Genomic DNA, 23,968 nt, shown 5'->3' with positions numbered 1-23,968 from the left:
ACTACTGCAACTCGAGTTGAGATCGTGATTCTGCCTGGGATCGCAAAACGCCAAATGTGAACGGGGCCCAACAGAAAATCTTGCACAAGGCCATATTTTATAGTGTACCACGACAACCCACTGAATCTCGGGGTGATTGAGAACAGTCTTCGGTCCTTGGGAACCTCAGACAGGAAATACGTGATTTTCTTTTGAAAAAATAAATAAATACGTATCATATTGGATTCATTTATTTGTGATTATAATTTCATTTATATAACCAGTTGTATTGTAATATTTTGACAGAAGTCTGTTGAACAGAATGAACTGTGTCTAGCAGATGTGTCACAACAGCACCCGGTTGGGGAGCAGAGCATTAATGAGGGCCCAACACCTGCACATTGCACAGAAACCAAGTACTTGACGTTTACTAATGGGTGCACACAATCCACTAGATGACTTGAGATCAGGGCCGGAGACGGATCCAGGTAGCCAACATGCCCAATGACCTATAGCTGCCATACCTTGTCCATAGCTAGTTTTACTGAACGTTTGTAAATCTGGAGCACTGATAATGTAACATGCTCATTGTGGGGGGTCATTTGTTCCATAAATAGATTTTATTTCAGTTGTTACATTACAAGACGGATGTATAATAATTTGGGGTTTTAAAGGCCAACCCCAGCTAAAACATTTTTTGGGGTTAGATCCGGTGTCATGTTTTTATTGCAGTTTGCCCCCACTTTTGTCTGGATGACTAAGGGGGCATGTTATAACTAGAATGGGGTTATATACACCAATCAGCCATAACATTATAACCACTCACAGGTAAAGTGAATAACACGGATTATCTCCTTACAATGACATCTGAAAGGGGTGGGATATATTCGGCAGCAAGTGAACATGTTGTACCAGAAGTTGATGTGTTGAAAGAAGAAAAAATGGGCAAGTGTAAAGGATCTGAGTAACTTTGACAAGGTAAATCAAAGACGAATTCTCCTGCGCTCTAGAACTCAGACAGGTGGCGAATAGATGGAACCAGGCCTGGAGAAATCGTCCACCAATGCATAAAGGGCTGTGCGGCCCCAAAACAAGGCTGGGGAAGCCCGATCAATACTGCAGAATGAAATGAAAACGAGAAGCGCACCAACCTTGCGCATTACCTCAGTAACCAAAATTTATTAATTGTAAAAAATATACTCACAAACAGCGAATGAAATCAGAGCTCTGATGAAGAAGGGACCCCCCTTCGAAACGCGCCAGTATACTGAACACCCATTCCCTTGATGGGACTCACGCTATCTTCAAGTCCCTGTGAGGACTTACATGCCTGATTTAATTCGCTGTTTGTGAGTATATTTTTTACAATTAATAAATTTTGGTTACTGAGGCAATGCGCAACGTTGGTGCGCTTCTCGTTTTCATTTCATTCTGCAGTAACTTTAACAAGGGCCAGTGTGTAATGGCTGAATGACTGGGTCAGAACATCTGCAGAACTGCAGCTCTTGTGTGATGTTCCTAGTCTGCAGTGGTCAGGACCTATCAAAGGTGGTCAAAGGGGGAAAAAAATAAAAAGTGAACCGGTGACAGGGTCATGGGCAGCCAAAGCTCATTTATGGGGAGTGAAGGCTGGCTTGGGTAGTCGATTCCAACAGAAGAGCTACTGTACCTCAACTTGCTGAAAAAGTTAAAGCTAGTTCCAATAGAATGGTGTCAAAACACACAGTACATTGCAGTTTGTTGTTTATTGGACTGTGTAGCCGCAAACCTCCCAGGGTGCCCATGCTGCCCCATGTCCACAGCCAAATTTGCCTCCAAAGGGCATGTGAGCAACAGAAATGGAGCACAGAGCAATGGAAGAAGGTAGTCTGGTCTGATATCATAAAACAAATTTTTTTATGAAAATTCGTTTAGTGTACGGCCAGCTTTAAGCATGTAGGCAGTGTTGCCTGTATGTATTGCAGAGCTTTACTTATACTACAGATCAGTGCATGACTTTAAATGCTGATAGATAGGTGTCTCGTCTCCATACTATATGATCTTTTGTAGTAAAGGCAGTAACAATCAAGAGGGAATATACTGAAACTTATTATCCCAGATTCTTTTTTGGGTTAATTGAGCAGTTCAGTCTGAAATCCCTTTCAGGTAATGTATTAACAAGTATCACATCAGTATATAATTGAAAAATGAACTAAACCGCTTTGTAATTTTACTAACAAAATGAGGTATTAGAAGACCAGATAGAATGTATTAAATTGTAGCGGGTTTGAAATCCCGAAACCTGAATACGATATGGAGGTGAGGAAGTAAAGCATGACAAATGTTAAAATTTCTATCTACACTATACAGTGCAGATGTATGAACCTCCCACTGTGCCTATTGGTTGTTCTGCACCAGCTGTCCGGACTGATTGGAAACAGATCTGATTGATGCAGCTGTTGTTCACCCGAAAAGTTTCTATCTGAATCCCCCTCTCCCCCAAGGGACATCGGGTGAGACTGCGGCAACAGGGACAAACACTTAGCAAATTTTGGATGGTTTTTCAGGAACCAACCAAAATTCAGTTTATTACCAGCTAAAACCTAGCAGAACTAAACTCTCCTATCATTTACAGCCAAGGAAGCTGCCATCTTAGCCCGTTTGAATTGCAGTTGCCATGATGTTTTAACAGTATCACTTGAGAGTACAAGCAACTGTGACAGTTATTGTCACAAGTTAGCCTGCAGTTTCTTGTTTGTGTATTCTTACCTCCTTGCTGCAGTGCTGTTCCTGATCCCTTTCACATGTGTGTTTGTCTGTGCTCACCTATGGGCATTGTCTGCTGTTCTCTGGGTTTTATTTCCTTCCCTTCCTGGCCTGCCTCCTTGTTTTCCTGCCTATATAAGACATGCTCAGTCTAGGCCACTTTGCCTGAGCAACTTCCTAGTTGTCTGAGCTCCTGTGTGTTGATATCTCCTGTATCATGCATTGACTACTTGTGTACTGAACCCGGCCTTGTTCTCCGACTGTGCTTATTTTCTGCCCTTCCTGACCTCGGCTAGTCTATCGGATTTCCGTTTGTCTCCTCCCATTGTACTCTGCTCCTGCAAGCGGTCTCCTCATCCTCAGCTGGGCGTACCCGGGGGCCGTGACCTGGTTCCCAGCTTGCTGCAAGTCCATCCCCACCATCAGGGGCTCTGGTGAAGAAGCAGGCTTGGGCTTAGACTCCGCGCCATGGGGAACTCCAAGGGCTCACTACCAAAGGTGCTGACAGTTATTCATGACATGCCTTGAATGCAACCACTTTGGGAACAGTTAAATTGGTGGGTTCTGTCCAACCCTATTCATTAATGAAGCAGAAATAGAAGAAATGGGTTGGCTTGATCAACACAAATTCTAAAGAAAATAAAGCCCAGTTTGTGGACATAATATTTCAGAGACTTGCAGTACACCAGTCTGCCCGACTATTGGCTCAGCCACAGGCGAAGAGAGCAGTCCCGCTGTCAGAATACAATACAGCAACAGGGTGTATTCCATCATCCACCTTGAATGTGAGGATGGGGGAACCTGTCAGTTATTTTTTGATCAACCAGCTGGGTAATTTTTATGATAACAATGCAGTTGTACAGGAGAACAGTGGAAGAGTGTTGGGAATACCAAACCGTAAAACTGGTGCCTAAAGTTGGTCACAGATGGATCGAAATTCGTCCAGTTCTGTTAAATGGGATTGGTTCCCAGCTTGCTGCAAGTCCATCCCCACCATCAGGGGCTCTGGTGAAGAAGCAGGCTTGGGTTTAGACTCCGCGCCATGGGGAACTCCAAGGGCTCACTACCAAAGGTGCTGACAGTTATTCATGACATGCCTTGAATGCAACCACTTTGGGAACAGTTAAATTGGTGGGTTCTGTCCAACCCTATTCATTAATGAAGCAGAAATAGAAGAAATGGGTTGGCATGATCAACACAAATTCTAAAGAAAATAAAGCCCAGTTTGTGGACATAATATTTCAGAGACTTGCAGTACACCAGTCTGCCCGACTATTGGCTCAGCCACAGGCGAAGAGAGCAGTCCCGCTGTCAGAATACAATACAGCAACAGGGTGTATTCCATCATCCACCTTGAATGTGAGGATGGGGGAACCTGTCAGTTATTTTTTGATCAACCAGCTGGGTAATTTTTATGATAACAATGCAGTTGTACAGGAGAACAGTGGAAGAGTGTTGGGAATACCAAACCGTAAAACTGGTGCCTAAAGTTGGTCACAGATGGATCGAAATTCGTCCAGTTCTGTTAAATGGGATTGTTAAATTCTTCACGATTAGCGCTGGCAGCCACACAATTTTATTCTAGCCAGTGGAGGAGATTCCTCTATCTACCTTGTGTGGATGGAGGAAACAGTTTAGCTTCTTTTCGATCAGCCCACTGGCTGACCAAAAAAGATGAGTTATCTATGGACAGCTTAAAGTGGAAGATCAGTCAAACACTAGCTATACTTAAATCTACTTCCACCCCCATTCTAAGCCTATTATATCTATCCTGTAAAGGAAAGATCTGTATAACTACCTATTCCAAAGTCGCTCTGGTCCGGTCACATGATTGGCTTCCAGCACTGGCTTCAGTGTAGAGGAGCTGAACTGATGCCTCATAGTAAGCCTATGGGTGATGTCACCACACAGGCTCTGCAGCCATTGTCAGACATCTTTCCTCTTCACTGAAGCCAGTGCTGGAACCCGATCATGTCACCAGACCAGAGCACCCTCAAAATAAGCAAGTATACAGATCTCCCCTTTACAGGGTAGACAGAATAGGCTTAGAATGGGGGTGGGAAAATGTGTACAGTGGTTGCAAACAACTCATTCAGTTTAAAATATAAATGAAAGCAAAAAAAAAAATAACACCCCATTATAAATTAATCCCCTCCCCCCATCACCACATTTCCTTTTTTTTTTTTTACACAAGTGATCACAATCCCTCTATTCTCAGTTACATTTGAACTGAGGGTGGAGAAACAGCGTCACACTGACCTTCACACTCGGGGGGGGGGTACATGTTAGGACAAGACTCATTGAAGGAGAGCAGACTGAGTTCCCAGCACAGCTAGAGAACTGACCATGCTGTGGTGAGTGTATCTCATGCCCAGTATGGTCAGTTTTTAATAGGAAAGCAGGGGGACTAGCAAGAACACCAGGAATTTCACACAAAGGAAGCAATACAAAGACAAGAGAATACCTTTTTATACAAGCACATGGTACAGCAGGCACATATCAGGAATATGAAATGTTGGGTTTACATACTCTAAGCATAGTTAGTGTGTGATTGAACTTCCACTTAAGGTAAGGGAAAAAAAAGGGGGGGGGGTGGGTACAAATGTCACATGATCACTGCTGTATGAGAAAATCAGTGATGTTAGCATCTTTGAAGGACAATGGATGCTTTGTTTAACAATAAAGAGATGCAGTGTGTAGTCCCTGTTTTGGGTCTAAGGCCTCCTGCACACTGCTGCCTAAAATGCAACACTTTCAGACATACAGGCGTTTTTTGGGTTGGTTTTTTTTATATACACGCGGTGTATAGACCAGTAAAAAAAAACCATAATTTTATTTATACAGAAATCTGTGTTGCCGGGCAGTATTTTTACCAATGTACACATGTGTTTGCACAAACATACATGCAAATATGCATGTACACCACACTCCAGTGATTAAAACAAAGCTAGAAGAAATTTTACATGTGTGTACACAAATGCACAAATACACCCACGTGTTATACGGACGATCATCATGGTTTTTCTGCCAGGAATGTCTGATGTTCATACATCAGTACAGTGTTCATAAAAAAAGGAAAGAAAAAGAGAAAAAAAAGAGTGGGGTGGGGGGCAGAGAGACTTCAGGCCAAGGGGCACGAGATAAAAGGAGGTATTAAAAGGGAAAGGTGAGAAATGGAAGGACGAGGGATAGAACATAATTATGGTATATTTTATGAAGGTTTTCTGGCTACCAGTGAGAAGAGTACTGCATACATACAAACTGAAACTGACAGCAAAGAAAAGACCAAGTGCTCCATTGAGTTGGTCTATTTTTTCAGTGTGAAGACACACTGATGGGAATACAGAGCATATTTACATTAACTTTCTATATTTGACCCACTACCTCTGCTGGTAGATCCTTCTAAACAACCACTACTTCTTTAGGAATAAGCTCTCAAGAGTTACTCCTGAACTTTGAAGTCATGGTCCTGTGTTCTTGATCTCAGGATCATATTTAAAATACTGACCCATATTCCCCTTACCACCTCCTCACACCCCATGTGTTCATTTGGGCTGGGCAGCGTTGACCAACGAAGGCCTAACACATAGACCAGGCAAACTGCCCTATGTCCTATGTACACACGTACAAATTAGGAGGGCTGTGGGAAGCACAGATGTGAAGAGTTGAATTCTAAAGGGGCTCCAACAGCAGTGATCCCGAACAGTCTCCTGCAATGAGTCTCCAGTCTACGGCTGTCTCATTTAGTATGCCCTCAGTCGTTAACAACTCCTATAGCATGTTCTCAGTCTCTGCTCTTCTCCTGTTACATGTCTGCAATTTCTGACATGCTTTCTGTAGCACTTCATGTACTGAAAATAATCTGTGGCCCTTTGGTGATGTCAAGGGCCACACTGGAGGCCCCCTACATTAAAAGTGAATATAAAGAAAAGGGACCCCCTGAATTAGTTGGGACTTTGAAGGCATAGATACACAGATTGAGTTAAAAATTTAAAATCTTTATTTTGTGAAATTTCCACACAGAAAATATGACGTAACATACCATCTGAGATTATATTGTGACATCACCGTCAAGGCTATTTGTTTGGTAACAACAATGTTTTGTATAACCATACATAATAAACCATTTCTGATCATATTACAACATCACAGTCAAAACACATTATTTTGAAAGAATTGCAGGAACAATTTACATAGCTCCAACGCATTTCGGAGTGATTTCACTCCTTCCTCAGGGAAAGAGAACTCTGCATAGGGGTGATATGATCTACAAAATTGAAAATATATTTGTTTAGAGCATTACTTGAGTCAATTGGCAAGACATTTTGTGATTCCCAGTCTCTGTACTCACAATATAGAAGAGTGAGAAGACATGAATGAATCTTCAGCCAAACTTAAAACCAAGTCTTCAGTCTGCCACCAACTCATAAGCCAGAGAACCGGCGAGTCTCGGGCACCTAGGGCACCCCCAAAACAGATCACAAGGGCCCCCCAGATCACTGCAAACAGGATTTGAGTAATAAAAAGCATCTCCAAAATGGAATTTTATACAGTAAAAAAAGACCGTTTTAACCCCTCTGGGTGAAACCCACCATTGTATTTGTGAGCATCTTGATATTTAGGGACCTCACCACATCTAGCCAGGTACACTGAAGAACATATAGATATGAGTCTTCAGAGATTATGTCCAATTAGACCACATGAACCTTTTCAGGTGCTGTCACTGGAAAAACTGATAACGCATATATATCAGTATGTATATCCTTAAGCTAGCAGGAAAGAAAAAAAGTATATACTACATTTCCAAAAAAAAAGGACAGGAAAAAGGGGAAATCTTTCTAGTAGATACAGAAAATCTGCATGGTGCTCACCATGAAAACAGGAAGAACCGCAATGAATTAATCTGGAAGAGTTCACGCTAGCCCACAGAAGCAAGGAGTATTCAGGTATGAAAAGTGACACAAAACAAAATCCTCATACTACAAAAATAATCTAAACACACCCACTACTCAATAGCACTGAAATCTATTTTTCATAAAAAATTGTTTCTTCCGGTGTTTTTTTCTGCCTTCTTGTAATGTTCCTTGTGAGCTCCCAAACCTCTCCCCCCCCCTAACTTCCATTTGCTGGGAACGAGCAGAGCATGTTGATAGTTGCAGTCATGTGCACTGCTCTTGCACGCTATAAATCCCATAAATCCATAGTTCCTAGTCAATCTTGGGAGTGAGCAAGAGAGGGTGGCTACCTTTCTTACATACAGTACAACCATGGAGAATGAAAGTAGCCACCCTCCAACAGGAAGTCAGATCACAACACACAAAAATCTGGAGGAAGCCGAGAGTAATAGAAAGTACTTTTTTTAATTAAGAGTACATACTAAGATAGAAAAAAAAAATAAAAACACAAACAGTTTAATGTCACTATATACATTAATGAGAACCAATCATTATCTCGGACAATCACCCCTCAACCTAAAGAGCTACCCAAAAATGACATCGTGAGTGCCATAGGGACACTGGACAGTATTAACTACTTGCCCTCTGGAAGATTTACCCCCCTGTCTGAACAGGCCATTTTTTGCTATTCGGCGTGGCTTTATTTCAACTGGTAATTGCGCGGTCATGCAATGCTGTACCCAAACAAAATTTGGGTACTTTTTTCACACAAATAGAGCTTTTTTTTTGCTGGTATTTGATCACTACTGGGATTTTTATTTGTTGTGATATAAATTAAAAAAGACCGTAAAAAATGGCATTTTCTACTTTCTGTTATAGAAAATATCCAATAAACTCAAATGTAGTCATGAATTTAGGCCAAAATGTATTCTGCTACATGTCTTTGGTGAAAGAAAATCACAATACGTGTAAATTTATTGGGCTGTGTGAAAGTTATAGCGTCTACAAACCATGGTATATACTGGAATTTTTGGACACCCCAATGAATTTCCTGAGAGGCATGTTGAGTCTGTGAAAGATTTTATGTTTTTCCCAAGAATTTAGAAAAATTACAATTTTTATTTTTATTTACACAAAGTTGTCACTTAAATAATATATATTTCTTAAACATGCCATGGGTATGTGAAAAACACCCCAAAACACATTCTGCTACTTCCCCCGAGTATGGGGATAGCACATGAGAGACTTTTTGGCAGCCTAGCTATATACAGGCCCCAGAAATCCAATGACCACTTCCAGGCTTTCAAAGGGCATATTCCTCAGGTCACTTCCTCACTACCTATGACAGTTTTGGAGGCCCTAAAATGCCAGGATAGTACAAACACCCCCCAAGTGACCCTGTTATTAAAAAGCAGACACCCCAAGGAATTTGATATGAGGCATGGTGAGAATTTTTCAGATATTTTTGTCACAAGGTTTTGAAAAAGAAAAGAAAAAATAAAATTTCTGTTTTCCTTATTCATGTTCCAAAAACTTGTGGCAACAAATGAGTTCTGCAAAATACTCACCGTGCCCCTTAGCAAATACCTTGGAGTGTCTACTTTCCAAAAGTGGTGCATGGAGGGGGGGGGGGTAGGTGTTCTTCTATGATCCTGGAATTTTATGCCCAACAGTAGAAGTTTACACCACATATCACCCACTCTTCTCACCACTTGAAGACCAAGCCTTTTGTGACACTTTTTCTTTAACCACTAGCCTACAGGGCATTTATACCCCCTTCCTGCCCAGGCCAATTTCCAGCTTTCAGCGCTGTCACACTTTGAATGACAATTGTGCGGTCATGCAACACTGTACCCATATGAAGTTTTTATCATTTTTTTTGACAGATAGAGCTTTATTTTGGTGGTATTTAATCACCTCTGGGTTTTTTATTTTTTCAAATTTTGAAAAAAAAAAAACGTTTTTCTCAGTTTTTGTTATACAATTTTGTAAATAAGTGATTCTTCTCCATTGATGTGCACTAATGAGGCTGTAGTGATGGGCACTGATAGGCTGCATTGATGAACACTGATAGGTGGCACTGATGGGCACTGATGAGGAGGCACTGCTAGGTGGAACTGATGGGCATTGACAGGCATTACTGATGGGCACTGAAAGGCAGCAATCATATATGGCACTGATTGGCAGCACTGATAGGTGGCACTGAAAGGCAGCTCAGATGGGCACTGATATGTGGCATTAATGTGCACTGGTAGGCACTGAAATGTGGCATTGATGGGCACTGGCAGGTGGCATGGATGAGCACTGACGGACACTGACAGGTGGCACTGCTGGGGCTACACAGATCATCAGGGCACACTGATCATCAGTGCTCTGATGATCAGTGTACATGTCCCCTCCGAGGAATGCCGATTACCGGCTCTCCTCTGTCAGCTCGTGAGGAGAGAAATGCCGATAACCGGCATTTCCCTGTTTACATGTGATCAGCTGTGATTGGACACAGCTGATCACATGACCAAGCCGACATCTTCGGCTCTTTCCGTTGATCGGTGATCCGCTGTGTCCGAGGGACACAGAGCACTGCCGATCGCCGCGCTGCGTGCTCAGAATGGGAGGACGTCATATGATGTCCTCCCAGAACGAGAGAACCGCCTTGCGACCGTCATTGTACTATATGGCGGGTGGGCAGGTGGCAATTAAAAACACTTTTTTGAATTTTAATGCACAAAAACACAAAATATTTCACAACTGTTTGCTAAAATATAAAAGAGGATGTTACGTCGAGTAAATGGATACCAAACATGATCTGCTTTAAAACTGCGCACGTTCGTGTAACAGCGACAAACCACATAAATCTTTAATATCCACAGGCGAGGCTTCAAAAGCCTTTACAGGTTACTTTAAAATGACACAGCAGGTCTTGTGCTAGAATTACTGCCCTCGAGCTGATACCTTACATGCATGGTGAAATCGGTTTACATACGGACACTGGACTGACGCTTGCGTTCACCTTTGCGTGCTAACTAGTGAGGGGAGATTTTTTTTTATACTGTCCCTTTATTTATTTATTTTTTTAATCACTGAGAATATAAATATTTGATAGCAATAGGCAGACACAAGTACTCTTTTCTGAGAAATCTGGGGATCTCTCTTCTGGCTTGAAATCATCTGATCATACCAAGATTGGAGTGATCAGATGCTTTACCAATTTTAAAATGGCACTGTTTTTATCCACCAAAACAATGAAATGCGCATAGCTTCTGGTTTCTTAGACTATAGAGATGATTGGAGCCATTATGGCGGAAACATCGGCTGCATTCACAGGTTCCGTGGTGGGACGGAAGAGCCCGAGAAAGCCGAGGAAGGCAACAGAGGGGGAAGCATCCCTTGTCGCTGCTTGTAAAAGTGATCCAGTGGCTAATTAGCCACTAGGCTTGCTTTTACATGAAAGCTGATTGCCAGCTGAAAAAAACAATACCAGGATGATGCCTGTATCTGCAAGCATCATCCCCGTGTGACCACTCAAAGTCCAGCGATGTACCGGTATGTTGCTGGTTCATGTTGTGCATATACTGTATGTAACAGCAGAGAACACGGGCAGATGATGAATGGGGTCTGTGGACCAATATGACCGCAATTCATTCTTTTTTTGGAATGCCCATGTTGAGGGTTAGGCCCAAATAGGTTTCCATGCGACTTGTCTGGCAAGAGCTGAATTTGGGTGGGTGGCCATGTATTGTGCGTATAATTTGCTTTGGCCCACAATCAAAAGATACAGAGTGCAGACCGGGGGGCACAATACAGATGTAGTACAGGTCAGAGATACAGTCGGTGTACAGACCGGGGGGGACGCGGGGTGTACAGACCAGGGGACACAATACAGATGTAGCACAGGTCAGAGATACAGTGGGTGTACAGATCAGGGGGGGACAGACCAGGGTGAACGCGGGGTGTACAGACCAGAGGGGGACAGACCAGGGTGAACGCAGGGTGTACAGACCGAGGGGGTACAGACCGGGGTGTACAGACCGAGGGGGGAGAGACCGGGGTGTACAGACCGAGGGGGGAGAGACCGGGGTGTACAGACCGAGGGGGGACAGACCGGGGTGTACAGACCGAGGGGGGACAGACCGAGGTGTACAGACCGAGGGGGGACAGACCGGGGTGTACAGACCGAGAGGGACGCGAGGTGTACAGACCGGGGCGTACATGGGGTGTACAGATCGGGGGGGAAGACGCAGGTTGGGGTGTACAGATCGGGACGCGATTTGTACAGACCAGGGGGGGCCGCAGGGTGTTCAGACCGGGGGGGACACGGTGTACAGAACGGGGGGAGGGGACGCGGTGTACAGAACGGGGGGAGGGGACGCGGTGTACAGAACGGGGGGAGGGGACGCGGTGTACAGAACGGGGGGAGGGGACGCCGTGTACAGACCGGAGGGGGGACGCCGTGTACAGACCGGAGGGGGGACGCCGTGTACAGACCGGAGGGGGGACGCCGTGTACAGACCGGAGGGGGGACGCCGTGTACAGACCGGAGGGGGGACGCCGTGTACAGACCGGAGGGGGGACGCCGTGTACAGACCGGAGGGGGGACGCCGTGTACAGACCGGAGGGGGGACGCCGTGTACAGACCGGAGGGGGGACGCCGTGTACAGACCGGAGGGGGGACGCCGGGGACATGGTGTGTACAGACCGGGGGGGGCGGGACATGGTGTGTATAGACCGCACCTGGGGGGGACGGGACATGGTGTGTACAGACCTGGGGGGGGACATGGTGTGTACAGACCGGGGGGGGGAGGGACATGGTGTGTACAGACCGGGGGGGGGAGGGACATGGTGTGTACAGACCGGGGGGGGGGGTACATGGTGTGTACAGACCGGGGGGGGGGGGGTACATGGTGTGTACAGACCGGGGGGGACGAGACATGGTGTGTACAGACCGAGGGGGGACGTGGTGTACAGTCAGAGGGGAGGACATGGTGTGTACAGACCGAGGGGGGAAACGGTGTGTACAGACCGGGGGGGGGGGGACATGGCGTGTACAGACCGGGGGGGGGGGGGGACATGGTGTGTACAGACCGGGGGGGGACATGGTGTGTACAGACCGAGGGGGGACATGGTGTGTACAGACCGGGGGGGGACATGGTGTGTACAGACCGGGGGGGGGACATGGTGTGTACAGACCGGGGGGGGGGACATGGTGTGTACAGACCGGGGGGGGGGGGGACATGGTGTGTACAGACCGGGGGGGGGACATGGTGTGTACAGACCGGGGGGGGGGGACATGGTGTGTACAGACCGGGGGGGGGACATGGTGTGTACAGACCGGGGGGGGGGACATGGTGTGTACAGACCGGGGGGGGACACATGGTGTGTACAGACCGGGGGGGGGACACATGGTGTGTACAGACCGGGGGGGGGACACATGGTGTGTACAGACCGGGGGGGGGACACATGGTGTGTACAGACCGGGGGGGGACACATGGTGTGTACAGACCGGGGGGGGACATGGTGTGTACAGACCGGGGGGGACATGGTGTGTACAGACCGGGGGGGGACATGGTGTGTACAGACCGGGGGGGGGGGGACATGGTGTGTACAGACCGGGACATGGTGTGTACAGACCGGGGGGGGGGACATGGTGTGTACAGACCGGGGGGACGGGACATGGTGTGTACAGACCGGGGGGGGACGGGGACATGGTGTGTACAGACCGGGGGGGGGGGACGACATGGTGTGTACAGACCGGGGGGGGGGGGGGGGGGACATGGTGTGTACAGACCGGGGGGGGGGGGGACATGGTGTGTACAGACCGGGGGGGGGGGGGACATGGTGTGTACAGACCGGGGGGGGGGGGGGGACATGGTGTGTACAGACCGGGGGGGGGGACATGGTGTGTACAGACCGGGGGGGGGGACATGGTGTGTACAGACCGGGGGGGGGGGGACATGGTGTGTACAGACCGGGGGGGGGGACATGGTGTGTACAGACCGGGGGGGGGGACATGGTGTGTAGTACAGACCGGGGGGGGGGACATGGTGTGTACAGACCGGGGGGGGGGGGGGACATGGTGTGTACAGACCGGGGGGGGGACATGGTGTGTACAGACCGGGGGGGGGGACATGGTGTGTACAGACCGGGGGGGGGGACATGGTGTGTACAGACCGGGGGGGGGGGGACATAATGTGTACAGACCGGGGGGGGGACATGGTGTGTACAGACCGGGGGGGGGGGACATGGTGTGTACAGACCGGGGGGGGGGACATGGTGTGTACAGACCGGGGGGGGACACATGGTGTGTACAGACCGGGGGGGGACATGGTGTGTACAGACCGGGGGGGACATGGTGTGTACAGACCGGGGGGGGACATGGTGTGTACAGACCGGGGGGGGGGGACATGGTGTGTACAGACCGGGGGGGGGGGGGACATGGTGTGTACAGACCGGGGGGGGGGGGGGGGGACATGGTGTGTACAGACCGGGGGGGGGGACATGGTGTGTACAGACCGGGGGGGGGACGGGACATGGTGTGTACAGACCGGGGGGGGGGGGGGACATGGTGTGTACAGACCGGGGGGGGGGGGACATGGTGTGTACAGACCGGGGGGGGGGACATGGTGTGTACAGACCGGGGGGGGGGGACATGGTGTGTACAGACCGGGGGGGGGGGGACATGGTGTGTACAGACCGGGGGGGGGGGGGACATGGTGTGTACAGACCGGGGGGGGGGGGGGGGACATGGTGTGTACAGACCGGGGGGGGGGGGGACATGGTGTGTACAGACCGGGGGGGGGGACATGGTGTGTACAGACCGGGGGGGGGGGGGACATGGTGTGTACAGACCGGGGGGGGGACATGGTGTGTACAGACCGGGGGGGGGACATGGTGTGTACAGACCGGGGGGGGGGACATGGTGTGTACAGACCGGGGGGGGGGGGACATGGTGTGTACAGACCGGGGGGGGACATGGTGTGTACAGACCGGGGGGGGGGGGGACATGGTGTGTACAGACCGGGGGGGGGGGGGACATGGTGTGTACAGACCGGGGGGGGGGGGACATGGTGTGTACAGACCGGGGGGGGGGGGGACATGGTGTGTACAGACCGGGGGGGGGGGACATGGTGTGTACAGACCGGGGGGGGGACATGGTGTGTACAGACCGGGGGGGGGACATGGTGTGTACAGACCGGGGGGGGGACATGGTGTGTACAGACCGGGGGGGGGGGGGGACATGGTGTGTACAGACCGGGGGGGGGGACATGGTGTGTACAGACCGGGGGGGACGCGGTGTACAGTCAGAGGGGAGGACATGGTGTGTACAGACCGAGGGGGGACGCGGTGTGTACAGACCGGGGGGGACGCGGTGTACAGTCAGAGGGGAGGACATGGTGTGTACAGACCGGGGGGGGGGGACGGGACATGGTGTGTACAGACCAAGGGGGGACATGGTGTGTACAGACCGGGGGGGACGCGGTGTACAGTCAGAGGGGAGGACATGGTGTGTACAGAGTGATGGGGGTCGCGTGTACAGAGCGATGATGTGGGTGATTGATGGGGTGACACATGACACAACAACATACCCCCCTGCATACGTCAGACATGGGCGGGCAGGTCTCCTATACATAGGCTGGGAGGTCTGGTGTCCCAGCTCCGGGTGACAACAGTGACATGGTTGTCAGGCAGAGTACAGCCAAGTTGTCCCTCATATGTCCCCCTCCCCCCGGCTCTCCTCACCGATCAGTGTGGAGCGGACACCGAGCGCCGGGCTTCCCGGGGGATGAGCACATCCACAGCCGCCATGTTCCTTCCTCCAGCAGGAGACTCGGGCTTGTTTATCCCGGGATCCTCCTCCGAGCCCCGGATCCCCTCCTCCACCTCATGGCCCGGCCCCTCCCCCTCCCACAGTCATGTCCTCTGTATCCTGCCTGTCACCCCCGACACCCGCAGGTGACACCCTCCACATGTCACCGACACCTCCCTGTACTCCATCCACCCCTCTCCTCCATACATCTGCACATTTCTATGTAACAGTCTCCAGTCATCCTCCTTCATATGTATTCCATCTCCACATTACACTCCGATCAGCCAGAACTTTATGACCGCTGACAGGTTCAGGGAATAACACTGATTATCTGGTGACATTGGCATCTGAAAGTCGGTTAGGCAGCCAGTAAACATGTCCCTGAAGTTGATGTGTTGGAAGCAGAAAAAATGGTGATTGTAGTTTGTTGTGTATGTGGTGTGTAGCTACAGTCAGGGGGCCCCCATGCTGACTGTTTCCACAGCCAAAAGTGCCTACAATGGACACGTGAGCAGGGGCAGACTGACAACTCACGCGGCCCGTGGGCAATAGGGGATCATGGGGTCCCTGTGTCCTTGCCCACACTCAAAGCACACCCAAAAAAATGCCTATAAAAAGGTACCAGAGGCATTTCATGGGGCTCCCTACTGACCCAGGGCCGTCGGGCAGTGCCCGAGTGCTTGAACGGTCAGTCCGCCCCTGCACGTGAGCATCAGAACTGGACCATGGAGCCGTGGAAGAAGGTGCAATCCAAAGAGACCACTTGGCGCTCGAGCTCTGAAAGTTAATCAAAAGAAGGGATAATAATAAAAGAAGCAGCAACACTATATTGCCAAAAGTATTGTCCCCGCCCTCCACGTCATCGGATTCACGTGTTCCAATCACCTCCATGGCCTCAGGTGTATAAAATCAAGCCCCTAGGCATGCAGACTGCTGCTACAAACGTGTGAAAGAATGGGTCGCTCTCAGGAGCTCAGTGAATATTGGTGTGGTACCGTGATAGGTTGTCACCTGTGCAATAAGTCCATCTGTGACATTTCCTTGCTACTAAATATTCCACGGTCAACTGTTAGTGGTGTTATAACAAAGTGGAAGCAACTGGGAACAACAGCAACTCAGCCACAATGTGGTAGGACACGTAAAATGACAGAGCGGGGTCAGCGCATGATGAAGAGCACAGTGCACAGAAGTCACCAACTGTCTGCAGAGTCAATAGCTAAAGACCTTCAAACTTCGTGTGGCCTTCATATTAGCACAACAACAGTGCATAGAGAGCTTCATAGAATGTGCTTCCATGGCTGAGCAGCTGCATCCAAACCTGACAGTGCAGTGGTGTAAAGCACACCGCCACTGGACTCTAGAGCAGTGGAGATGTGTTTTCTGGAGTGACCAATCGTGCTTCTCTGTCTGGCAATCTGATGGACATGTCTGGGTTTGGCTGTTTCCAGCAGAACGGTACTTAACTGACTGCATTGTGTCAAGTGTAATGTTTGGTGGAGGGGGGATTATGGTGTGGGGTTGTTTTTCAGGGGTTGGGCTTGGCTTAGGGCAGGTCTTAAAAAAGCTACTATCCAGGCCTTAAGAGTTGCTTGCCACCAGTTGCCCCACCCATCCGCTACCCTGCCCTGCCCCTAATTCTGCCCCTAAATAAGCCCTCGTAAATTATCTCATGAAATGACACTGTTAAATGTTACCCACATTACATCAGGGTCCCCAGAGTCCCCCCACATTTTATCAGGGTCCCCAGAGTCCCCCCATATTACATCAGGGCCTCCAATGTCCCCCTAAGCACTACATCATACTTAGACCATGCACCACATACAACCATAATCTCTCACTTACAAAACCAGAAGTCTACCAAGCATATCCTACCTTCTATCCAACCCAGCAATACCTCAAATGCCCCATCCTCTAACACCCATAATAACTACATCATCTTGAACCTGACCAAACCAGCCATACATGTATGCTTAAACACACACATACAGACACATGTACACACACACACAGAAACATGCACACACATGTACATACACACACACAGACACATGTACAGACACACACACGTACATACACACACAGCCCTAGAAAAAGTTGCAGTACAGTACTACGTTACCTTCACTCACAGAGCCATGTACTGCACTCTAGGGGGAGGCAGAGAGCAGAGCACGCACTCCTTCCTTTGCTTTCACTTTGCTCAACTATTGAGCAGCCTGACGGCTCCCAGTACAAGTGAAGGAGCCAGTCCTGAGTTCCGAGCCTGCTCAGCAAGACGGTCCTGGGGGACACACTCGCCCCCACCATAATTTCCACTCGCCAATGCGAGGAGGTGAGTGGAAATTTCAAAGCCTAGCTTAGGGGAATTCTTAAGGCGTCAGCATACCAAGACATTTTGGACAATCTCATTCTCACAACTTTGTGGGTACAGTTTGGGGATGGCCCCTTCCTGTTCCAACATGACTGCATACCAGTGCACAAAGCAAGCTCCATAAAGACATGGATGAGCGAGTTTGGGGTGGAGGAACTTGACTGGCCTGCACAGAGTCCTGACCTCAACCTGACAGAATACCTTTGGACCGTCACCCCAATATCACAATCTCTTACCAGGAGGATTTGACCACCCTAAAAATGGTCAAATAGCGCAGCTTTAAGCCTTCAGATAAGAATCACCCATTAATTTGTTGTAAATGTACTCTCCATCCGAATCCAATATCTAATAGACCAGATCTCTTCTCAAGATGACACACATTAAAGAGAAAGCAAGGCCACCTCATAGGCTAGCAAAACCGCAAACATCAATTTATTAAAAGTATTGAACTTACATCAGTCAGTATAAAAACCAGCATATCATAAGATTCACACAAACACGATGGCGCCCCTGAAGACGTCTGCTGATGACAAAGCGCATAGGATGGAGTCACAGCATGTGACGTCATCTCGCACCGGCAAGGACCACGGCCATCTTGTTGGTTTGAAACCTATGATATTCTGGCTTTTATACTGGTGAACTGCCCCCTGGGTATGTTACATCATATGCCTTATGATGACCGCTAGCCAACAATATATAGGCATTACGATCCGTAGGTTCCTGGTATTAATCAGCATGTCATCCTTCCGGTTCCTGTATGGAGCAATAGTTGCTATGGTGCCGGAGGGGATAATGTCGGTTTTCCAGTTCCTGTGGGTGCATTCCATGTTGCCCTGATTCCGGAATGCTTAAATTGTGGGTAGTGACACCAGCTCCATGTCTACTGAAGAAGTCCCACACAGGACGTAACACATATGGGGAGAGCTACACATCTTACGTCATCCCACCCCCATCTTGGAGAGATGTGACTAACCTGTATATGGTTTGTAACATGCACTATGGAGCCGAATACACTATGGGCTGTCTTGTATTTTTACGTATTACACATGATATCACAGAAGAAGTCACAAGTGGATGAAAACCATGTATTGGATCACCATTTGCCCTTAAAGGGAAAGTGCTTATGACCTATTACTCTTAGCGCAGTGGTCATTAAATTGAGGCGTGCTGCCAATTTATGCAGTGTTGGTTCAAGTACTATTGGTGTTTTATATGAAGATTTCGAAGATTTCTCACACCGTGTGGATTTTTGGGACATTTGTTTTAACACGCCAAGAAAAGGACGACATTTTGTCTATATGATTGCCTTATGTGGTTGCGCTATACTATTATGTTTATTGATTTTGTTTTACTTTAGGCAATATAATAAATGTTTACTTTTGGGTTAATACCACAAGTGGATTAAGTTAGTAAAGTCATTCTGATATACTGTTATACATCACAAAACTAACTGAACAAGGGAAGGACAAGGGAGGGGTGGGGGGTGTCCTGAGCAAGTTTTTGGCATGCATGATATAGGTAGATGATGGGAAGGAAGGAGTTTAATAGACTAGGGTAAAGCCATTTCCAGTGCTGGCAGGGAAAGAGAGAAGGGAGTGGGCAGGGGGAGAAGGGGAGAGGGTAGTGAGAGAGAGGGGGTGGGGGAAGAGAGAGGGGGGCAGGGGGAGAAGAGGAGAGGGCAGTGAGGGAGAGAGGGGGTGGGGGGAGAGAGAAATGGCAGGTGGGAGGGGGGGGGGGGCAGGGAGAGAGAGGGGGCAGGGAAGAAGAGAGAAAGCAGGGGGAGGCAGGGAGGGAGAGAAGGGGAAGGGAGAGAGGGGCACAGGGAGGGAGAGAGAGGGTTTGACAGCAGCTCACTCACTTGGCTCATCCCTAGAGACTCACTGGCTCAGTTCTGTTAACAATGTGGCTGTCGGCTGCGAGTTCAAACTTACTGCCCCCACATCCCCTTTACAGATGCAGCACATGGGCAGGTAGAGATGGGCAGGAGAAGGCAGAGCAGATCCAGCCTCTTCTATTTGTGTGGAGGGAGAGGTGAGTTGTGCTGGATTGGTGAGGGCCGATGGGTCAGTCAGTCCCTGGCTGTGACATGAGATAGGCGACACACAGCACAGAAGCTTGGAGCTCAGGCATGCTGGAGGTGGACAAAGCAGTGTGGGGATCCCCTCCTTCCAGGGTAGCTGCACCAGCTATCACCCAGACACCGAGGCCAGGGTGTAACCAGAAGGATGGAGCTGCCATCAGAGGATGGGATGAGAGGAGTAGGTGGATGGAGTAGGGAGTTTTCGGGGGGTGACTACACCAGCTGCTCCCCCACACTACGCCACTGCTATCCAGTATTACGTCGGTGGTCATAAAGTTACAGTTAGTCTGGCTGAAAATAGACAAAAGTCCATCTTGTTCAACCATAAAAAAAAAAAAAAAGTTATAATCCTACACCCACAGTTGATCCAGAGGAAGGCAAAAAAAAACCCAGCAAAGCATGACCCAATTTGCTCCTGCAGGGGAAAGTATTTCTTCCCGATCCCCCGAGAGGCAATTGGATATTCCCTGGATCAATTTTACCTATGCAATGCCTTGAAAAAGTATTTATACCCCTTGGAACACATTTTGTCATGTTACAACCAAAAACATAAATGTATTTTATTGGGATTTTATGTGATCGAGCAACACAAAATGGCACATGAGTTTGAAGTGGAAGGAAAATTATAAATGTTTTTTACATTTTTTTACAAATAAATATCTGAAAATGTGGTGTGCATTTGTGTTCAGCCACCCTGAGTCAATACTTTGCAGAACTACCTTTCACAGCAATTACAGCTGCATGACTTTTTGGGAATGTCTCTACCAGCTCCAGAGAGTAACATTTTTGTCCATTCTTCTTTGCAAATTAGCTCAAGTTTTGTCAGATTGGATGGGGAGCATCTGTGAACAGCAATTTTCAAGTCTTGCCACAGATTCTCAATTGAACTTAGGTCTGGACATTGACTGGGCTATTCCAACACATAAATATGCTTTGATCTAAACCATTCCATTGTAGCTCTGGCTGCATGTTTAGGGTCGTTGTCCTGCTGGAAGATGAACCTCTGCCCCAGTCTCAAGTCTTTTGAAGACTCAGGTTTTCTTCTAAGATTGCCCTGTATTTGGCTCCAACCATATTCCTATCAGCTCTGACCAGCTTCCCTGCCCCTGCTGAATAAAAGCATCCCCACAACATGATGCTGCCACCACAATCTCATTGCCTGGTCTGTCAGTTTAGGTGGACGGCCATGTCTTGATAGGTTTGCAGTTGTGCCATACTCTTTCCATTTTCAGATGATGGATTGAGCAGTGCTCCTTCAGATGTTCAAAGCTTGGGATATTTTTTTATAACCTAACCCTGCTTTAAATGTATCTACAACTTTATCCCTGACCTTTCTGGTGCGTTCCTTGGCCTTCATGATGCTGTTTGTTCACTAATGTTCTCTAACAAACCTCTGAGGGTTTTACAAAATACCTGTATTTATACTGAGAATAAATTACAGACAGGTGGACTCTATTTACTAATTAGGTGACTTCTGAAGGCAATTGGTTCCACTAGATTTTAGTTAGGGGTATCAGAGTAAAGGGGGCTGAATACAAATGCACGCCACACCTTTTAGATATTTATTTGCAAAAAGTTTTGAAAACCATTTATCCTTTTCCTTCCACTGCAGAATTATGTGCCACTTCATGTTGGTCTATCACATAAAATTCCAATAAAATACATTTACGTGGTTGGTTGACACATGACAAAATGTGGAACATTTCAAGGGGTACGAGTACTTTTTCAAGGCACTGTAAATGTTAGTATCCAGTTATATTCTGTGTATCTAGGAAATAATCCAGGCCTATTTTAAAGCAATCTACTGAGCTGGCCAGAACCCATTCTTGAGGGAGTCTATTCCACATATTCACAGCTCTTACTGTGAACCTTTCTTCCAGATGTAAAAAGTGCCCCTTGTTTTTGTGATGACCTCAGGGTGAATAGCTCTACACTGAGTTCACTATAAGAACCACTGATGTATTTATACATGGTGATCATATCCCCCCTTAATCTCCTCTTCTCAAGAGAGAATAAATTCAGTTCCTCTAATCTTTCCACATAGCTGAGCTCCTCCATACCTCTTATCAGTTTGGTTGTCCTTCTCTGTACTTTCTCCAGTTCCCTGATGTTCTTTTTGTGAATTGGTGCCCAAAACTGAACTGCATATTCCAGATGAGGTCTTACTAATGGTTTATACAGGGGTAATATGATATCTCTCTCTCTGGAGTCTATACCTCTTTTAATACAAGAGAGGATTTTGCTCGCTTTAGAACCACAGCTTGGCATTTGCATACCATTATTAAGCTTGTGATCTACCAGAACTCCCCGATCCTTCTCCACCATTGATTCCCCCGGGTGTACCCCCCCTAGTATGTATGATGTATGCATTTTCTTAGCCCCCAAGTGCATAACCTTACATTTATCAACATTAAACCTCATTTGCCACATAGTTGCCCAGTTAAACAGTGCATTCAGGTCGGCTTGTAAATTGAAGACATCCTGTAAGGACGTTATTCCACTGCACAGTTTGGTGTCATCTGCAAAGACTGAAATGATATTTATAATCACTGACCCTATATTGTTTATAAATATATGTTATGGCTGTTCAATGAAAAGTGGTACTGTGAAAATAAATTAAATAGTGTCGTGCTCCACTGACAGGTGAAAAAATTGCCAAAAACAATATAAATATTCCAAAAAAATATTTTGTATCCAAATACAATATCATGTTTCCAACTTAAGTGTCCATATTTAATCCGTGATTTCATACACTTTCCAGTGATGTGGACAAAACAATGTGTTCATTTCACCACTGTTGCGTAGTTGTAACAACCATGCGCGCACCTTCACCAGTTGTGCTCTCACCTGGTAAATATGACCAGACCGTTAATTGAGGTCATAAATGGCTTGTGTCCCTTTAATTTGGACTAAGACTGGATGGGATTAACAATCTTCAGCGTTAGGGAGCCCCTTACTTCCTTAAGACTCTTCCTTCATTGGTATATATACCATAGAGAATAATGAAAGTGCCTTATCTTCTTTTAAAAAATTTTTTTAAACATAAAGTAGTGCACTCACATGTAAATGCTGATAAAATTGCTTTAAAATAGATCTACAGTGTTTGCTAGCATTCAAATCAGTGTACTTGCTGTGTAACTGCTTGCCTCCTCAAGTGTCGTGACATCAGAGCCCCACCCTACGCGTTGCGGCACCGAGTCATGTGGCTTCACCAAGGGGAAAAAAAAAATTTTCTGAATTCATCACATACTGAGTACGAAGATTATTCATCTTTTAAAGCAGTAGTAAACTCTCTGAATAAAACAAAAGTGTGGCCCCAGGGTGGTTTAAGCCATAATGTACTAGTATGCACTGCATAAAACGAAGTCCTCCAATGGCATGCTGTCACCTCTGACAGGGCTTCCATCTTTAGTTGGTCTTCCTTCCATTTTCGCAGGCTCCAAACATTTGAATGGCCGAGCTATGAGGTAGTCACTCCTGCACATAGGAGCCACGGCTGCAGCACAGCACTCTGAATTTACGTCATACTCAGTGTGCTGTCAACTCAGAGCGCAGTGTGCATGTACTAGGCAGTTTTGCGTGTAAAAATACCTAAACATCACAAGTTTAGGAAATATTCACTGTGGCTACAGGTAAGCCTTATTACAAGTTCAAAAGCGGAGTTTACTACCACTTAAAAGGAGAAGTTCAACTTTTTAAAAAATTAATAAATGTACATTTTTGCAGATAAAAATGTGCAATTATTACTTTTTATTAGGAGCCTATAAAGCATTGTACCAACAATTAGTCGTTAGAACCACTTTCAGTGTAGAGATCACTGACATCGGCTGAAGAGCCTGGACGATGACATCACCCACAGGCTTATTATGGGGCATCCATTTTCACCTGTCTCTCCTCTAGACTGGGGCCCCTGGTGGAAGCCAGTCATGTGACCAGACTTGACCGACTACAGAATAAGTAGGTATAGATATCTTTCCTTTTACAGGGTAGATAGAATGCCCCATAGTAAGTCTATGGGAGATGTCATCGCACAGGCTCTGCAACCATTGTTGGCGATCTCTTCTCTACATTGAAGCCAACCACTGGAGAAATCATGT

The 23,968-nt window shown here is 47.3% G+C and overlaps 1 long non-coding RNA gene across 1 annotated transcript in view; it reads right to left on the bottom strand.

Moving 5' to 3' along the window:
• Positions 1–15,476, bottom strand: part of LOC149447920 (uncharacterized) — a 126,715-nt gene extending 111,239 nt beyond the window's left edge. Inside the window, exon 1 of the long non-coding RNA XR_016305809.1 lies at positions 15,357–15,476. This is a non-coding gene — a long non-coding RNA (uncharacterized LOC149447920). The remainder of the gene's footprint in view (positions 1–15,356) is intronic.
• Between the last annotated feature and the right edge of the window lie 8,492 nt (positions 15,477–23,968).

Source organism: Staurois parvus, unplaced genomic scaffold, assembly GCF_062004578.1.
Source record: "Staurois parvus isolate SC_StPar_1 unplaced genomic scaffold, SC_StPar_1.0 ptg000664l, whole genome shotgun sequence".
NCBI lineage: Eukaryota > Metazoa > Chordata > Amphibia > Anura > Ranidae > Staurois > Staurois parvus.
The sequence above is the reverse complement of the archived record's forward strand: the minus strand, read 5'-3'. Positions and strand labels throughout refer to the sequence as shown.